General features: G+C 45.0%; 1 pseudogene; it reads left to right on the top strand.

The window, feature by feature from the left end:
* The first annotated feature begins 3,817 nt into the window (after positions 1 to 3,817).
* Positions 3,818 to 9,523, top strand: LOC146175115 (hemoglobin subunit beta-like; annotated as a pseudogene).
* Positions 9,524 to 18,009: the final 8,486 nt, after the last annotated feature.

The following is an 18,009-nucleotide window of genomic DNA, read 5'->3' as shown; positions in this document are numbered from 1 at the left end:
CATCCGCTAACAAAGACCCGTCCGGGACGTCCAGTGTTTAGACCACTTCGACGACCAGGCAAACGGCACACTTTTTTCAAATGCTGCTTCCAGACTATAAACATTATTTAAAGACCACTAAACAGGCCATCAGAGCGTTTCCTTGCCTAATGGAGAAAATGAATGGGAGGGTTTTGTGGCTATTCGCAAAGTATTGTACAGTAGCCTGGTAGACCATAGTTTGGTATGTTTATCCTTAATTGTTATTTTTTTTGTTTCGACTAATCTTCCTTGCAAGTCATATATCTGGATATGTCTTGCCCAGGTGGGCAGTTTGGACATCGAAATTGAGGCCAGCTTTATCCAAACTTCAGAAATGTGAATCCGATCCCGCGAGAAATGCTCCAGCTCAGGGTTTCGAGGGCGCCACTGAGTGCGCAACCATCCTTTTGTTTCACTTTTTATTTACCACCCAGAGAACGTCTGGAAGGTTAACAGGTTAAAAGCGCCTCCTGATAACTTGACGGGGCCCATAAAACCACCAACAAGGCTGTACATGATGACTCATACGCAATAACAAAATAATATGAAACGCTTATATAAAAACAAAATCATATCACTAGGAGTTACAGCAAAAAGTTTTATGTTGTTCTCAATAAAGACTAAAATGTATAGCAATAGACAGCATAAATAAAATTCTTCAATAAACAAGAACAGCAGGTAATATTACAAGGAAAATGAAACATTGAATAAAAAGTCTTGAACCCTAAATTGAACAATAGTATCTAAAAAGCACGCTTGTACCGTCTTTGCCAAAAGTAATCAGGTTGCGTGGTCTACTTCTACATCGGGTAGCAGGTAATTCGGACCACTTCTGAAGCTGTAAATCTCTGCAAAGTAGAAACGACCTCTTCTCCTCACTTCATAACAAACTGTAATCCTCTGGGAATCCATGTTGTCTTCTGAATACAAGCGAGAAGCAAAACATGCAGCCTGGACACTTTTGGCAAAGGCGGTACATACTAAAAATTATCTCGAAATTGCATCTGAATCACGGAGCTCCTGCTAGTTCAATCATGACATATGATCTAACGGCATCATAAAGACAAAGCCAAATCGGCACCCAGCCATACGACCTGCCAGCAAACATACTCTCAAATGCCTATAACGATGAACACCTGAAGAATGCCAAAAGTACAGGCAATGGCGTTACGTCAAAATAATAGAAAGCAGTGCAGGAAATTTGTATGAATATATGGAATTTGCAGTATTTTGAGGTTATTGCAATCGCCACTTTAAGAGAACTAAGGAATCATCCTTGAACACAATTTTAATAAAGAGCAGGTGCCTCAAGTTTTTACACCCGTATACAATCACAATGATGCCACTCGAACTGAGCAACAAAATACAGTGTAATAGTTTCATTTTCGGGTGATAGATTCTCCGGCTTCATGGGTACGGCTGCACAGTCAATTACAAATCGTAGGCATCGACTTGTATGGACCCCTACTCTTTACTCTAGCTGGCAACCGCTGGGTCGTTACTGCCGTCGACCGCCTCACCCGGTACGCTAAAACCGCAGAACTTCCTTCTGGCTTTGTTGCCGAAATCGCCAACTTCTTCCTCCACACCACACTTCTTCGCCACGTCGCCCCTCGCCTCCTCTGTAGCGATCGTGGCAAGTCGTTCCTCTCCACCCTACTCGCCGCAGTGCTTCATGTTTCGTACATAGTGCACTAAATTACGTCAGCTTACTATTCTCAGACAAATGACATCGCAGAAGGCTTTCATCGCACCATTTCTTACATGCGATCCGTATATATTCACCGTCATCACGAAAACTGGTATCTTTACTCCACTTTCTTACATTTGCCTGCGAGACTGCCCTCCATCGAACAACCACACTCTCCGTTTTTTCTTGTTAATGGCACCCCGCTGCATACTTGCTCAAAGAATCTTTCTTCTCGGCTTCCGCACCTTCTGCCGCGCCTTCCCGACGAAACGTCGTTTCTCGTATCACCCACTGCCGTGAGCTTGCGCATCTTCAAACTGAAGCCACCTAAGATCCCAGGAAAGGCACGCTTGATACGATGCATCGCTCAGTGTCGTTCTGCCCTGGTGACGAAGTCCTGCTCTGGACACATGCTTGCTCCCCCCGGCTCGCGTGAAAATTTTCTGAGCCGCTTTTATGGCCCGTGCACGATTGTCGAACAAATTTTCGCCTGTGAATTATGTCATCACCCCTGCATCGTCTACTGCTGACCACCGTTTTCGCTTCACCGAGGTAGTGCACGTATCGCGACAGAAATACTTTAACCACCGACCTTCATCTATCACCAGCGGCCAGGATGGGGCTTCCGTTCGGGTTGGAGAAGGGTGTAAGCACCGTGAGTGAGCGTCACCTTCATCGTCGGTGATCGTGTCTTGAAAAGAAGACAAAGTGTGATGAACTGTGCTTAGTTTATAGCTGCTGCTTCGGCTGATCTGACAAGAGAAAGGTGAACCTGCCGATGCTTCCTCCTGTCTCACAATACAAATTACTAATAGCATTGTTCTTGCAAAACCACCCGTATGCGTTCTCGGGGAGTGGGAGGGCCCTACTCAATAAATGATCTGTGAAATAATGATCGCTCAGCTCTTATAAAAGTGCGTGTTGTCTGAGTGTTGGCGCTACATCCACCTGTTGTAGAAATACACTTTTGCCTCCTCAAAATCAAGCCTCTCTGGAAGGAAGCAGAGACTCCAGCTCCTCACCACAGGAACAGTTTGCCAGTTTATGGGAGTGTCTTGAGGCTTGGCGTTCTCATTATTTAATGCATCCCTTCTATTTGATAAATGCACAAAAATCCCGATTGTGTGGCAAAACAATATTTGCTCTGAACAGCTCATTATAGGGTGATATGATAGCCTAACATATTTTCCTCTACTTAAGTGCCACGTGCCAGAGGAAATGCTGGGGAAATGGGTGCACGTTGCTGAGTGTTGAGCGTTAGAGAGATTTATCGCAGCGATATGGACGGAAAACGAAATATATCTGCACACGAGCGAGCTTGAAATTAAAATAATATTAAAAACTCAATATTGTTGGACCTCCTAAGCCAAAATAAGAAATAAGGGGAAGACAATTTTCTACTACGATGAGATTAATTCAGAGTTGAGCGGTGACCTTCACTTGTTTTTATTTTTTTCTGCCGAGGGTTTACGTTGACTTCATAATAACCTCGTAATACTAAAGTAAGCAGCGCAAACTTTAAGCCAAATAAAAAAAAAAACAAGTATTCTTTTCTTCTTTTCCCCTGCACAACTTGCTGTGGGAGTGTATCTCATGCACATGGTAAAGAAACAACACTGCTGCGCCTATATTCAACAGAAATACCGGTGCATTCTTTGAGAGATAAGGTGGCGATTAGCAAATGTCTTTGAATAACTCGAATTCCCAATAGAGCTTTGGCTTTGACTTCGAAGAGGAAGTAGAAGTAGCAGAAACAAAACGTCTACCCTGCTAATATGATTTGAATTTTTAATCTGTACATATAAATCTTAGTATTCTTCTACTGCGTGCGTTAGTATTTACTCGTTTTTATTGGTTTTTCATATTTAGATTTCCTTCTCTATTCCCTAGCATTTATGTTTAATCATTTTTGCGATGTAGTTATACATCTCAAAATCTAATATCTCTGCACCCCAATTCTTGGCCGATCCCCCTGTGTGGGTATGCGCCATCAAATTAGAGGAGAACAACAACAACAACACAACCACGTCGTTCCTTTCGAGTTGCGCAGCTCCCATCAACCACCGCTACGGTTTATACTTTCCTCGAACAACGATCGAGGAAGGAATGGCCAACGCGAAACGCAAGTCAGGCGAGTTGCCGGATGAGCTGACTGGCTTGACGGAAGGGGAGGTGAAGCTCATACAGCAGAGGTAACAACGAGTATGGCGTGCCCCTTTTCCTCAACATGTTCCTTAAGCACCCCGACTACATTCAACTCTTCAACGCCTTCCGCGGTAAGTCCGTTGTGATGCTCAAGGATGACCCAGCGTTCAGGGCGCACGGCTGCTCCATCGGGTATCACATCACATCGATAGTGGAGAGCCTACGTGACCCAGCCACCTTTGAGATACTGGTGCGTCGCAACGCATCTGAACACCTGCGGCGCAAAGGTGTGAAGCCGTTCCACTTCCAGGTGATGGGCCAGTGTCTGGTAGACGTGCTGCAGACCACTGATGCCCGACACATGACGCCAGGAGCAATCGAGGCATGGGGAAAGTTCCTAACAGTGAGTAGTCAATTCTCCACCCAACTTCGCTGGAATACCGAATTTTCTACCCTGCTGGGCGGAACCGAGCCGTTCACATGCGGACACCTTAAAGTATAAAATAGTTGAAGAAAATATTACAATTTATGCTATTCATTCAAGAATCAGGTAATATCAGCAAGGTTGAACTCAAAGCGTTACAGCTCTCGGTTGTGATCTCTGCTGACCTGCAAGGAAGTCTTGAAATACTCTTATCAAAAATGATGTACGCGTTACTGCTACTGTGTCGGCACGAAATGGTAAATGGTACTCACATTAAAATATGGGTACCTCGTTAGTGTAGTGCACATGCAAGGAGATGTCTATGGAATGAAGTTCTATATTTTTTCAGTATGCTTAGCTATATTTCTCCAGCCGGCAACCCGAAAGCAAATAATCATCCCGCTCCACTCTTCTCAAATAACAGATGTGGAGTATTTAATTCAGTGTTGAAGCAATTTTGGGACCAGCATAAATATTCGTCAAGCTTCACATGCTGACTTCACGGCAAATAATTTGAGATGTATGTATGTATGTATGTATGTATGTATGTATGTATGTATGTATGTATGTATGTATGCACATACGTACGTACGTCCGTATGTATGTATGTATGTATTACGTATGTACGTATGTACGTATGTATGTATGTATGTATGTATGTATGTATGTATGTATGTATGTATGTATGTATGTATGTATGTATGTATGTATGTATGTATGTATGTATGTATGTATGTATGTATGTATGTATGTATGTATGTATGTACGTACGTACGTACGTACGTACGTATTTGTGTGTGTATGTATGTATGTTGGTTGGTTGGTTTGTAGGTTTTAACGTCCCAAAGCAACTCAGGCTATGAGAGACGCCGTAGTGGAGGACTCCGGAAATTTAGACCACCTGGGGTTCTATAACGTGCACTGACATCGCACAGCACACGGGCGTCTTGCTTTTCGCCTCGATCGAAAAGCTGCCGCCGAGGCCGGGATTCGATCCCGCGTCCTTGGGAACAGTAGTCGTATGTATGTATGTATGTATGTATGTATGTATGTATGTATGTATGTATGTATGTATGTATGTATGTATGTATGTATGTATGTATGTATGTATGTATGTATGTATGTATGTATGTATGTATGTACGTATGTATGTATGTACGTATGCATGTATGTATGTATGTATGTATGTATGTATGTATGTATGTATGTATGTATGTATGTATGTATGTATGTATGTATGTATGTATGTATGTATGTATGTATGTATGTATGTATGTATGTATGTATGTATGTATGTATGTATGTATGTATGTATGTATGTATGTATGTATGTATGTATGTATGTATGTAGTAACACACCGTGTGGAATATAGTGCTTGCGCTAGTTTCCCTGGGTGATTTTGCAGCATTCGCAGCGACAGCTTGCAGGTTTCGTTAGTATGTCTGGCGGAGGCCAGAATTTAGCGTCGCCAGTACCTGCATAGTAGGCACGGTTCCATAATTTCCTGTTGCTATCTGGAATTTAAAAATATTATGGAGATGCTCGCTTCGCCTTAGCAGTGGACACGGAGGGCCTTTACTACAGCCTATTACAGCGTGAATAGTTTATCGTTTTTCGATTACGTTGTATTTGGAGAATGGAGTCGCACTATTCATGTCAGCACCTTTGGAGCCCTCTTTTGTTACCGTGAATACCTATTAATTCTGCTTAAAGGGTTTATGGGGTAAGAATCGCACTTTATTTCAATTAGGAGTCATAACCTACACTTTGCAGAGGAGCATTTGCCATCGCTTCTTATCCGTATCCTCTAATTTGATTATATTAAGGCTGCTAAACAAGAAGACAAAAAGGTAAGACAATATTCTAAACGCTGTGCAATCTACGGTGGCTTCTTAATTTTGATACAAACTCACGCGCGTGTCTCTTCGCCAGTATTTCAGAGGTACTTCTGTCAGGACGTATTCGTGAAGACACAGGAGCGCGAAAGCAATGCCGACGTAAAAAGAGACGGCGACGAATACTCTTCTTCTTCCCTTTACCCTTTTGGACGCTCCTGTGCCTTCCTTTGCTCCAAAATTTGTGGAGTGGTGACGTGGACTGGATAAACTGCATAATTTTCTCGCAAAATTTCAAATTAAAAACACTATAGTTCGAATAACATCAAGAATAAAATTTGAACTACACTGCTAAAATAATAATTTTGGAAAAATAATAAAATAAAAGTGATAGCTCACACATTAGTATTTCTTATTTAGGGCAGAAATCAAATTGGCAGTCTTATAAATGTCTTAGCTCTTATAAATTCTGGAAGCTTAGTGGCATATTCTTTGTAAAACCAGTTTATCTCTGCGTTGCTCACAGCAGCGGGCAACTGCTCCGACGCCACCTTCTTGGAAAAGGAGGATTGCATTTTCCACTATCTTCTAGCAATTATCGTCGCTTGTATGTAGATATTGTAATTTTGGTTCATACAGTCGTACGGCTGGCCGCCTTTCCTCTGAGGCAGCTTGAAGTGTTTGGCTAATCATATTCATAATGCATATGCTCTACATCTCTATCAAAGCTTTTAGCACTGCTTGAATGAGCCCGAATGAGCCCTCTCACACGACGAGCGCCTAAGTGATGCCACATTATGACTAGTAAAAATGATGCCCAGCAAAAACATATTCCGAGAACACTGAGGAATCGACACTGCAGTATTTGCCGGCGAATAATTTGGCTCGTTCCAAATTGAACAACTAGCAGAAAAAGCGAGCGAAATCTGCTACCGCGGCAGAAAATCTGCAAGAAATCTCAGCAAAAAGCCAATTATGTCCGGCACAGAATATTCACCCCGGATAATTTTCGCAAAATTCCATCAGCCATTAGGAAGGCGAGAAAATAATCAAGTCGGCGCTGCCGGGGTTATTGACCGGTAGCATTTCCCAGGGGCAAATATGGCAACTGCGTATTGGCAATCGACCATCAGCTCACAATAAGTGTCGGCCACAGCCGTAAAGCTTATCGGCACAGTGAAGCTGTATCGGGTGTGGTAGGACAAGCGTCACCCCGAATACAAAAGCAAAGTATTGAAGGCTGACATTTGGAATAATATTGACGCTGTCCTTGGTATGTGATGCACGTGCGCCCCTTTGTTTACTATATGCCTCCAATTAGCCTTTTGAAGCTCTTGTTGCGACAGTACGTGGGTCAGATGTGCCATGTTTTAGTGAATAATTGGATGATTATTCGTATTACTTTAGCCACTTAGCATAGCTGCCTGCTTTTGGTGGGGCACGTAGCTTGAGTCGAGAGGCCAGGTTAGGGTTAAAGGGAGGCCGCGGTCCAAGCGGCGACGGCGACGATGTGTTGGCTCCGAAGTGTGAACGAAGGAACCTACACATCGCCGATTTCTCGAGTGTGAACGAGCGCATTTTCCGTCATGTTCGCTCTCCTTACCACTATCCAATAAATGCACCGCAATTAGTAAAGTGTAAATGTCAGTATCACTAATCACCGCGTCATTGTATTAGCTAATATCATCGTCACCGTATACAAGGAAAATTATGATGGGCATTTCACGATCCCGGGCGTGGCGCTTTTGCTTAAAGCACTCGGCTGAGGATCCAAAGGATGGAGGTTCGATTCTCGGGGCAAACAGGAGTTCTATTTTTTTAATGAAGTAATCTTGATGTCGTTTGATTGAAAGCTATAGTGTGACCGGATGGACTCCAACAGTATGAGCGATTAAAGGCTTTCGCCTTAGAGAGCTTCAGGACGGAACACTGGGTGAGTTGGCTATACATAGTTCAATGGCGGGGCTTACACAGACGAAGAGGTTAGTTGGCTGGTTGGTTTGTGAGGTTTAACGTCCCAAAGCAACTCAGGCTATGAGAGATGCCGTAGTGGAGGACTCCGGAAATTTCGAGCACCTGTGGCTCTTTAACGTGCGTGCACAGACTAAGAGGTAAGACAGCACGCCGCTTTTTATAAACTCAAGTTTTCTTCAGAAAAGACTACATTTATCACCAGAAAACACAAAGAACGCAAAAAAAGCAGCCAACACTTGTCGCACAACAATTAAGAACAGAGAGCCACTCGATATTGTCTTTTAACCCTGAGGACGTACATCGCATAAAAAGAAAACGCTCAATTATAACTGGTAAACACCGATTGTAGCTACGCATCCTCAGTTTTGCTTAGTCTAACGGAAGGTTTTTGCAACACATGTCTCCCCGTGTTCGCTGTAAAAAAACCACTCCACAGGATCCGCCGTTTTCGTTCATGAGAAATATGCGCGATTCTTTGAATAACTGTTGTCACCCCTGGCAGCTGCTAGTCGCTTCTTTGGTGCATAACCGTGTTATTAGCGCTGTAAGCTGCATGTTACTTCAAGATCGAACTGATGAATTACTTTTAAAGAATACGTGCATAGTGGTCCACTTCCAGCTTTAACACGATTCCGAGTCAGCTACGCTGCGGTAGTGGTTGCCTCGCGCGTTGCTCATGAACTATTCAGTATGCGCTGCTAGAGCTGTCCGCGGCTGCTTTAACTGTGTCGTCAGCTGCAACTCGTTGGCTACAGTTGCTGATAGCCAAGGCGAGCACAGGAACGCGTAGCAGAGCACGGGAGAGGTGGTAAAGCCGCCTATGGCTCTGACTGCACCTGGGCAGCATATTCTCTAAAACACGTACGCAAGCGGGGATGTGCAGAACACCAGCTGCACATAGCCACCTTCAAGCTTGAATTGGCGACAGCCTTTTGTAGCGTATAAAGCACAATGAGTAGCAATAACGATGAATTTGATTGTCTTGCGATGTATTTCTGGCGTTACAGATTTTTTGGTGTGGGGCTGGTACACATCCAACTCCTTGTCTTACATTAGAGCTTCTCTTGGCACCAAATACCCCTCTTCGCGTCTAGAAGGCAAGGTCCCTTGTTTTCCTTCAGGACGAGGTTTCACAAAGGTTACACACCAGCATTTATGTGGTCGCTCAGTGACTACGTCCTTCATGTGCCTGCTTAGGCAAACTCGAGTAATTGAATTCCGGCCTATGATGCTCCACATACGTTGAGGCAAATAAAAAATTTATCTTGTTAGCGCACGTGGAAGACCCGCTGCTTGCAATGAGACTTGTGTTATCTACCATTTAACAACTATGCAGGCTTACTGCTTTGGCGTGCAATTCGTCGCATTGTATGGTGGCCATCATCAAAGACGTGTTCGAAAAGGCTGCAGCGGAGCGCTGCCAGAAGACGTAAACGAACTCCGCGGATGCAACGGAGTATTACAGCCGCAGCACTACCGTTGTGGACTAGGCAATGTTGGATACGGCGCCCTTGTATACAGCCGGTGAAATCTGCCCTGGAGCCAAGGCTCGAAGGAAGGTAGAGGTTTCCCCGAAATTTCCCTCGGCTAGCGGTGGTTCGTCGCCAATGAGACAGGCGCGCATTATTCGAAAGATAAGCGTCAGCGCCAAGAAATCTAGCTCAGGACCCAAATCACGCAAGGCCGACGTTCAGGCGGAGCTTCAGCAGGAGAAAGGAGAGCAGCACCAAAGAGAAGACCAGTGAGGAGAGAGTGCCCAAGAAAGAAGGACCTTGAGAAAACGGAAGCTCGTCTTCAACGGATCAGATGAGCGTGAATCGGGTCACACTGCCACTGATGGACGCTTAGGGCTACTTTACGATATGTACACTACATCCGCTGCTCACTGTTCCAGGTACAAATATTGATTGGCTTTCGAAGTAGGCGCTCGATTTGTTTGCAGGTTGCGTAAATGTTTTTTCTGTTCGGCAATATGAGCATCGATTTCGGGTTTTTCGAGAAAAACCCTGGTTTCCAACGGAAGTTTTACGAAAACGCGCGCTGGTATATTTATGAACAGATAATGAGCCCCTCCGGTATAAGCCCTTATTACATCTAAGATTTGGGATTGATGGAAAGTTTAGCAAATTTTACAGATGTATTCTTTCTATCCCTCTCTGTTTGTCGTAGGTATTAAAACAAGTGGACATTTCATTGACGCACTCGACAAAGCGCATAGTTTCATTCATTCCATACCCCTTGATAACATATTTTGTCCTTTGCTCCGCTAGTATTCCTTCAACACATCCAATTTGTTCCATAGCACACCTATATTATATATTACCTGAGGGATCGTGTTGTCGTAAATTCGATGGTTCCCGTGTTAAGACAAGCAGCACCTTCATTGGTATCCCGCTTTATTGATGTTGATGTTGTTCTGCCTTCTCCCGTGAAAATGGCTTCGCCGTCTAAATCACAGCCAAAAGCGTCGATAAAAGTGTACAGCGATATTATAGTTGCTCCTGACTCTTTTGGTTAAATCAAGGATTCATGTGTTTAAAACACAAAATGAAAACGTTATTAGAGTCGCAGCAGGCAAAAGAACGTTGTTCCACTTGATAAATTTATTATATTAGACCACACTGAGTTTTTTCCGCAAAATCCTTTCACATATGCCGAAATGGAGGGCTGGCAACTACAGAACCGCCCCATTCGAAGGCGCGGTTTGCTAAGGCCCCCTACATCGCACATTTTCACGATTTCGTTTCGGCTCCTACACGCGGACGGTTCAAGGTAACCAGCTTATAAACAGTCCTTGAAGCTCAACGGGTTTTGATTTTAGGTGTCTAAGGTTAACACTTAAATCAATTTATTAGCGTGCCCGCGGTAATTTCCCGTTATTCACAAATACTTGTTTCAGCGTAGGCGCTAGCTCTTGAGCAAAAATATAAGACTGCACCTTGCGTAAGCGGTAGTGGGCAGAAGATATGGCCAGACATGCATTGATCCAGCTGTTGAGTGACGCGCATACGCTATGTCTTAACCAGTATGGAATGAGCTCGTGACTGTGCGCAGATCATTGATGAGGAGAGAATCGTATGGAATTTAAACCCGCCAGAATTCCCTGATGGCGAGCCAGGCATTCTGCATGGTGCCCACGCGGGCATATTTTTACAGATATTAATGCGACATCAGTGCAGCGGTGGCGTAGCGGTAGAACATCCGCCTCGCATGCAAGAGGACCGGGGTTCAAATCCCGGTGCCGCGCAATTCTCCACCGGATGAAAAAATAGAAAATCCGCGTGTCGATGGAATTTGTAAACAGGTTTGGGGTGCGACCCGATGCCGGTGAACACCTCCGGCAACGCACTCCCTCACCAGAACAGGAGTTGGCCACCCTGGTGCAGTAATTGGCCACAACCTCCTATGATAAGCTCCATAAAACCCCGGCACTCAGTCACCAGCGGCTGCGGAACAACTGACCATGGCGGCGGTCAGACCTGTGACGTAGCAGGGGGTGCTAAGAATGCCTGGCTCCGCTGGACAGGCCGCCATTGGAAACTGACCCTGGCAACGTTTAATGCTAGAACCCTAGCTAGTGAAGCTAGTTTAGCAGTGCTGTTAGAGGAACTAGAGGGCATGAAATGGGATGTCATAGGGCTTAGTGGGGTTAGGAGGCCGAATGAGGCATATACTGTACTGAAGGATGGGCATGTACTGTGTTATCGAGGCTTACCAGAGAGGCGACAACTAGGAGTAGGTTTCCTTGTCAATAAGTATATAGCGGGTAATATAGATGAATTCTAGAGTATTAATGAGAGGGTTGCAGGCATCGTAATTTGGCTTAATAAGCGGTATAAACTGAAGGTTGTACACGCCTATGCACCTACATGTAGTTATGACGACCAGGCAGTTGAGAGCTTCTATGAAGATGTGGAATCGGCAATGCGAAAAGTAAAGACGCAGTATACTGTACTAACGGGCGATTTCAATGCCAAGGTAGGGAAAAAACAGGCAGGAGACAAAGCAGTAGGTGACTATGGCATTGGTTCTAGGAATAGCAGGGGGGAGTTACTAGTTGAGGTTGCAGAGCGCAATAACTTACGAATCATGAATACCTTCTTCAGCAAACGGAAGAACCGGAAATGGACATGGAAAAGTCCTAACGGAGAGACTAAAAATGAAATCGACTTCATAATGTGTTCAACCCCCGCCATTATGCAAGATGTAGAGGTAATCGGGAAAGTGCGATGCAGCGACCACAGGATGGTGAGGTCCCGAATTAGCCTAAATCTGAAGAAGGAACGCAACAGATTAGTAAGAAAGAAACCCATCGACGTATTAGCGGTGAGGGGGATGGCAGAAGAGTTCAGGATCTCGCTACAGAATAGATTTTCAGCTCTAACTGAGGATGGCGACATTACCCTAGAGGCAAGGAACAATAATTTCAGAGATGTCATTACTGAGTCCGCGGTAGAAGTAGGCGGTAGGATAGTTAGAGAGGATACCGGCAAGCTGTCTAAGAAGACGAAAGATTTGATTAAGAAACGCCAGAGTATGAAAGCTTCCAATCCAACAGACCAGATTGAATTGGCCGAGATATGAAAGCTAATCAATAAGCGCAAGGTGGCCGATATAAGGAAGTATAACATGGAGAAAATTGAGCATGCTGTAAAGAACGGGTGAAGCCTTAAAGCGGTAAAGAAGAAATTAGGCATAGGCAAGAACCAGATGTATGCGATAAGGGACAAGGCGGGCAACGTCATCACTAATATGGAAAAGATAGTCAAAGTAGCCGAGGAGTTCTATACAGCTCTCTACAGTAGCAATAGTAGTCACGACCGTAATGAGATTGGCGGTAGGGAAAAACAATCAGACGTTCCACCAGTGACGAAGGAGGAGGTCAAGAAAGCACTAGAAACTATGAAAAGGGAGAAATCAGCTGGAGAGTATCAGATAACTACAGATTTGCTGAAGGACGGGGGGGATATCGTGCTAGAAAACTGGCCACCCTGTATACGCAGTGCCTGGTGTCGTCGACGGTACCGGAACCGTGCAAGAATGCAAACATTATTCTCATTCACAAGAAAGGGGACTCTAAGGACCTTAAAAATTACAGACCAATCAGCTACTGTCTGTTACGTATAAGGTATTTACTAAGGTAATCGCTAATAGAATCAGGACAACCTTACAAGCAAAGGATCAAGCAGGGTTTCGGAAACGGTACTCTAATATCGATCATATCCATGCTATCAATCAGGTGATAGAAAAATGCTCGAAATATAACCAGCCCTTATACATAGCATTCATTGATTACGAAAAAGCATTTGACTCAGTTGAAACCTCGGCGGTGATGCAGGCATTGCGAAATCAGGGGGTAGACGAGCATTACGTGAAAGTGTTGGACGATATATATAGTGGCTGCACAGCAACCATAGTTCTGCATAAAGAAAGTAACAAAATTCCCATAAAGAAAGGTGTTAGGCAAGGAGGCACAATCTCCCCAGTACTATTCACAGCTTGTTTAGAGGAAGTATTCAGAGACTTGGAATGGGAGCAGTTAGGGATAAGGGTAGATGGAGAATACCTCAGTAATTTGCGATTTGCTGATGTCATTGCCTTGCTAAGCAACTCAGGGGATGAGCTGCAAATAATCATTGATGACCTAGACAGGAAAAGTAGAAAGGTAGGCTTGAAAATCAATATGCAAAAGACTAAGGTATTGTTCAACAGCCTCGGGAAGGAACAGCAGTTTACATTAGGTAGCGAAATACTGGAAGTAGTAGGCGAATATGTCTACTTAGGACAGGTAGTAACCGCAGATCCGGACCACGAAAAGGAAATAACAATAAGAATACGATTGGGATAAAGCGCATTTGGCAAGCACTGGCAGATTATGACTAGCAGCTTACCGGTATCGCTCAAGAGGAAAGTATACAACAGTTGCATCTTGCCTGTACTCACCTATGGGGCTGAAACGTGGAGGCTAACCAAGAGAGTTCTACTTAAGTGGAGGACAGCCCAGAGGGCTATGGAACGAAAAATGGTAGGGGTAACATTAAGAGATAGAAAGCGTGCAGAGTGGGTCAGTGAAATAACTCAAGTTACCGACATTCTAGTAGAAATTAAGAAGAAATGGACATGGGCAGGAGTAGAAATTAAGAAGAAGAAATGGACATGGGCAGGACATGTAGTGCGAAGAGAGGATAACCGATGGTCGCTAAGGGTAACAAACTGGATTCCAAGGGAAGGAAAGCGTAGTAGGGGGCAGCAGAAAGTTAGGTGGGCGGATGAGATTAAGAAGTTCGCAGGGGTCAAGTGGATGCAGCTAGCACAGAACCGGGTTAAGTGGAGAAATATGGGAGAGGCCTTCGCCCTGCAGTGGGTATAATCGGGCTGATGATGATCATGATGATGAATGCGACATCTCTGTTTCGGTGACTAATGCTCATTGCAAAATCCTTTTTCACTTTTGCAGCGATTACCGTTTATAGCAATCCTGTAACAGTTAGGCAAGCACAAGGATGACACTCCGCCCATGAGTGACTCAAGTAGCGTGGCGCTGCAGGCGCCAGCGAACAGCAGCCTCTCCAAACTGTTTTGCGTAACCTAGCGGGCAGGTAGGCTCAGTTTCAAACGGATTTCCGTGGAAGAAACTTCATCCAAACGCGCTCGCGAGCTTTATCATTAGTGTGTGTATGAAGGACATGTCCCTGGTGTACGCTCCTTTGATTTAGGTAATTGGTACTTTGCGTATATCTGGCCTGCAATATTTGTTTTGAAGTCTTGATGGCGCAGTGTGCGAAGTGAAAAGTACAAGGACATCCTAAACGAACCTGCGGCATGATTGCGCTTCGCCTGATCGGGACTTCATACCGTAAATGTCCGATTCGCTCTTTTTGCTTCCGTCGTTTTCGAGTTCTGGTTTGTGGAAACCAGTTTCTTGCTCTACACCGCTGCCGATCAGCCCTACCCCAGCAGCGTCGAGGCATCGCTGGCTGGGAGAGGAGGTAATTACCTCCCCTGGGGCGGGTGGCGCCAGCGATGGGTGCGCCACCAAGACGTCTACGCGGATTCCCGCGAGACGACTACAGGTAGCTTCTGGATGCAGCCAGCAAAGCGAACTGTCATCTCCCGCCACCTCTACCGGCAAATTCCGGGAGATATGTGACACGGAGTAAGCTGTGCACACGGGATGATCTAGCGAGTAAGACTTACGTATCGGCTGCCCCGAATCTCACAATAACACAAGCTGCCCATTGGCGCAAGCTACAAACGCGCACAGCTCCATACCCCATCCTTCTCCACGCCCGCTTTTCTGACCAGTTTCCTTCTTTCTGCAAGCTCTGTGGAAAACCTGGCGGCTTTCTACACACAGTACTCACCTGCTCCTCATTCCCTCATCCTCCTTCACCAGAGGTGGTGTCAGATTACTAGGACAAGCTACTCACCAGTACTTCCTATAAGGAACAGCGCCAGATAATTACATGCGCTCTCGCTCGGAGAGCCCTCCAATGGCTTTCCTTTGCTTTGTAATTGGGCCCTCCGTACTTTGAGGGGCCTCTCAAATGCCATTTGGGGGGCAACGCCCAATCCTCAGTGATGTTACTACCATCACCACCACACGCGCAGTACGTGTAGCAATATCTTTCGAACGCTTTCCGATGTTGTTCTGTTTCGTACCATGGCCATATGATCTCGTGGACTCGATGTCTTGCTACCCGGAAACAGACCAAATTTGTGACGTGGGGCTGAGATAGTTGGTTCCTTTCAACTTTATATTGGCGGAACAAAATCTCCGTTCCCAGTTTTGACGTCGAGGCACAAACTTGTTCCACAATGTTGTGCTGCAGTCGCACAGTGAGTAAATAAAAGCAAATATATTTCTTGACAAATGAGAACCTGATTTCAGCCAACTACAAAAAGTAAGCATCAAAGAGCAATGAGTGTACGGCGCGGCTTTTCACGATAGATAAATATAGCTAAAATCCTTAACATTTACGACTGGTCCATGTTAAAATGGCGCGCACACAAATGGTGCACATACCAAGTGGCCCAGCTATCTATATTGTAGATTTAAAACAGGATCTTTGTAGTTACGTTGAGTATAGTATTGAAAATATAATTAATTGCGATAGTATGTTAATTTGTAAGGCATATAGAGAAAAAATTCAAACATGAAGGTCAGCGAGTAGAAAATAATGAACTCAAACGAAGAGCCGCGAAGGAAGCAGTGGACGGAAACCAACACGGCAAAAAACAAATATGACTTCATGTTTTGTTCACTTCTTGGTAGCGCAACGGAAAGTCTTCACCCGGTCTCGATTATCAACCAGGCCATCTCTTCTGCTTTTGAGGTATTTGACCGATGGGTTGATTGCCTGTGCGTTTCCTTTAGTTTTCTTGCTTGTGCGGTTTGAGCAGCGGTAATTTTATTCTATGAAAGTTTGAAACAAAATAAAACTTGTTACGCGTACAACTTTTATTTTTTATTTTTGTTTTCGTTTTTCGGAGCCTTTCCATATTTCACTCCGCGCCAACCTTCAAGAGACACATGTCCTAGTCTCATATAATATAAAGAAATAACACATGTGTCATGGACCAATCTGGAAGACCATTTAGGCAGTGATCACAAGATCATTAGAAACTAAATCTACACACTGAAGTGTCGCCACCAGCTATGAACAGCTCAATTCACCAACTGGGACGAGGTCAGGAAGGCTCCACCATCCAAGAGGGACATAATGCAAATCAAGACCGATCCACTCTCAAAACACGCAAACCATCCGTCAAACGGTATAAACAGAGGCCACACAGATAAGCCTCCCTAAAGGATGGAAGAAGCGAAATCTCACTTGGTGGTTAAACCTCTGCATCGCATTTCTGACAATGCGTGCACGGGAACACGCAACGCCAAACAAGCCACCAACAGGACACTGTTGAGGATTGGTGAGAAGTTTGAAGGCACAAACAAGGACTTGATAGACGCTCTCAAAAAGCGGTACATCGAGCATATGTATCCCCACTGCACTTAGGTATGAGGGATGCAGAGACCCAGACCAGGAAACACCAATAGGGATGGCAGAGCTCTATGCAGCAGCGCGCTCAGTCAAGCGAATCACAGACCATGGAACGGATAGCATCGCGACAGATTTGCGAACGCTGCCGGGGAATAACTAGCAACCATTTGCGGCCATGTGCGCAGTATTTGCGGTGGCGGTAGAGGAGGTTATCACGAATGGCGAAGTGGGAAGCATGGCGGCGGAGAGCACGCGATGGAGAGGCAGCTGTAGGATTGGAGATAAAATCAAGGATAGAATTTATCCAAGGATCTTGCCGCTGCGCTGACGGCATGTCATTGATGTGAAGCGATGGCGGAGAATCGTCCGAAGAGGAAAGGCTCGCGACCTCAGCTGTCAGGGGGCAGCGGGAAAGTGCATCGGCGTCGTGATTCTTGTGGCCGGAGCAGTACACAACGCGGACATCATATTCCTGAGTGCGAAGAGCCCATCTTGCCAGTCTGCCGGACGGATCTTTCAGTGAGGAAAGCCAGCAAAGCGCATGGTGGTCCGTCACTACGTCAAAAGGGCGGCCATAGAGATAAGGGCGGAATTTAGTAAGAGCCCAAATAATCGCTAAGCACTCTTTTTCAGTGACAGAGTAATTGGATTCAGTCTTCGTGAGTGTACGGCTAGCATAGATGACCACGTATTCAGTATAACCAGATTTGCGCTGAGCGAGTACAGCGCAGGGACCAATACCACTGGTGTCCGTGTGGAACTCAGTAGGCGCTGTGGGTTACAAGATACTTTGTTGAGCGAGTTGGTACTTATTCATTATTAATTTAAACAGCGCGAACACGAACACAAAAGACAAGATAAAAGAAAGCCACAGTACAAGCCACAGCGCTTGTACTGTGGCTTTCTTTTATCTTGTCCTT

This window comes from Amblyomma maculatum, chromosome 11 (genome assembly GCF_055883805.1).
Source record: "Amblyomma maculatum isolate TAMU_Amacu chromosome 11, ASM5588380v1, whole genome shotgun sequence".
NCBI classification, from domain to species: Eukaryota; Metazoa; Arthropoda; class Arachnida; order Ixodida; family Ixodidae; genus Amblyomma; species Amblyomma maculatum.
The sequence above is the reverse complement of the archived record's forward strand: the minus strand, read 5'-3'. Positions and strand labels throughout refer to the sequence as shown.